Source organism: Onychomys torridus, chromosome 10, assembly GCF_903995425.1.
Source record: "Onychomys torridus chromosome 10, mOncTor1.1, whole genome shotgun sequence".
Classification (NCBI taxonomy): Eukaryota; Metazoa; Chordata; class Mammalia; order Rodentia; family Cricetidae; genus Onychomys; species Onychomys torridus.
Genome location: NC_050452.1, coordinates 46,918,635 through 46,920,952, shown reverse-complemented (window position 1 = coordinate 46,920,952; position 2,318 = coordinate 46,918,635). Strand labels below are relative to the sequence as shown.

Sequence of the window (2,318 nt, the reverse complement as noted above, 5' to 3'; positions counted from 1 at the left end):
TTAAAATATCCTTGCTTGGCTTTGTTCAAGTTCAGTCCAGAGCTAACAAAAAAAAAAAAAAAAAGAAAAAAAACCAAAACAACAACAACAAAAAAAACTATTACCCCTCCTTCCACTGTGCATGTACATTGTCCCCGAAGGAGTTTTTATGGAGCAACTAGAGATCCCTGTAAGAGCAATTGTGCATCAGACTAGGGCTCCTGATTTTTATCATTATTTTTCCTCTGATTAAACAATTTGCTTCCATACCTAAATGCATGTTACTCTTTTCTCTAAAATTACATAAAATTGTTTTTCACATGTTCATATCTTTTTCTGCCTGCCAATATGTTGTTATAATACCATTTGTTAAGAGAAACCTGGATTTTTTAAAATAGGGTTTTTTTTTTTCATTTTCTTTTTTTTTCTTTTTTCTTTTTTGGAGCTGAGGATTGAACCCAGGGCCTTGCGCTTGCTAGGCAAGCAGTCTACCACTGAGCTAAATCCCCAACCCTTTTTCTTGTTGTTTTTTTTTTTCATTTTAATTTTTATGTGCATTGAATGCCCTTGAATTAGAGTTACAGACAGTTGTGAACTGCCATATGGGTGCTGGGAATTGAACCTGGGTCCTTTGGAAGAGTAGCCAGTGTTCTTAACCCACTACGCCATCTCTCCATACCTGTCCCCCCAAATACATCAAGATGTTTGTACTGGATGAAGCAGATGAAATGTTAAGCTGTGTGTTCAAGGACCAGATCTATGATATATTCCAAAAGCTCAACAGGAACACACAGGTAGTTTTGTTGTCTGTTACAATGCCCTCTGATATACTTGAAGTGACCAAGAAGTTCATGGGAGATCCCATTCAACTCCTTACCAAGAAGGCAGACTTGGCCCTGGAGGGTATCAGTCAATTCTACATCAATGTGGAACAAGAGGAGTGGGGCCTGACACATTGTGCAACTTGGATGAAACCCTGACTATCACCTGGGCAGTAATCTATATCAATACCAGAGGGAAGGTGGATTGGCTCACTGAGAAGATGCATGCCCAGGATTTCACTGTTTCTGCCATGCCTGAAGATATGGACCAAAAGGAATGAGATGTGATCATGAGGGAGTTCCAGTCTGGTTCTAGCAGAGTATTAATTACCACTGACCTGTTGGCCAGAGGCATTGATGTACGGCAGGTCTCCTTAGTCTTCAATTACGACCTTCCCACCAACAGGGAAAATTACATCCACATAACTAGTCATGGTGGTCTGTAGTGGTATTGTGTTCCCCAAAATATTGTGCACCCTAATAAACTTATTTGGGGTCAGAGACAGAACAGCCACAATATTAAACATAGAGGTTACAAAGTGGTAGCACACGCCTTTAATCCTAGCATTCCAGAGGCAGAAATCCCTCTGGATCTCTGTGAGTTCAAGGCCACATTGGAAACAGCCAAGCATGGTGACACATGCCTTTAATTCCAAGAAGTGAGCCTTATTCCCAGGGAGTGATGGCAAAAACAGAAAGATATATAAGGCATGAAGACCAGAAACTAGAAACATTTGGCTGGTTAAACTTTTAGGCTTTGAGCAGCACAGTTCAGCTGAGATCCATTTGGATGAGGACACAGAAGCTTCCAGTCTGAGGAAACAGGATCAGCTGAGGAACTAGATGTCGAGGTGAGGTAGCTGTGGCTTGTTCTGCTTCTCTGACCTTCCAGCATTCACCCCAATACCTGGTCCAGGTTTGTTTTTATTAAGAACTTGTAAGATTCCAGCTACAGTGGTCGCTTTGGCCATAAAGGTGTGGCTATTAACATGGTGACTGAAGAAGACAAAAGGACTCTTCAAGACATGGAGACATTCTACAACACCTCCATTGAAGAGATGCCTCTCAACGTTGCTGACCTCATTTGAGGGCCTGTCCTGCTACCTGGCCCTAGCCAGGGTTCTGTCCTGGGGGAGGGGGGACTGAGGAAGAGCTGGAAGGGTGAGGGAAGGGAGCCAAGGGATGGACATCTTGTTTTTGTTTTTGTTTTTGTTTTTTGTTTCTCTCTCTCTCTCTCTCTCTCTCTATCTATCTATCTATGAAAAAAATGTCATTTTTTAAGGCAAAAAAGGGAAACCTGGAAACTTAGAAATTATTCAGAAAATTTGAATAATAATAAATTAAGTTTCTCATTTCCTTGAGACCATGAAATTAATGCTAAAAGAGATAAAAGTTAAAGTTTATTGTTTTACAATTCAGTATGGAAAACAAATATACTTTTTATGTTTAAAGCATGTGAACTGAGAGACTAAATGTACAGTGCTCAGTTTTCTGAAAAGTCTAAATTATCAAAACTAT

The 2,318-nt window shown here is 40.2% G+C and overlaps 1 pseudogene; it reads left to right on the top strand.

The window, feature by feature from the left end:
- Nucleotides 1-609: 609 nt before the first annotated feature.
- LOC118592553 lies at nucleotides 610-1,888 on the top strand (annotated as a pseudogene).
- The last annotated feature ends 430 nt before the right edge of the window (nucleotides 1,889-2,318 follow it).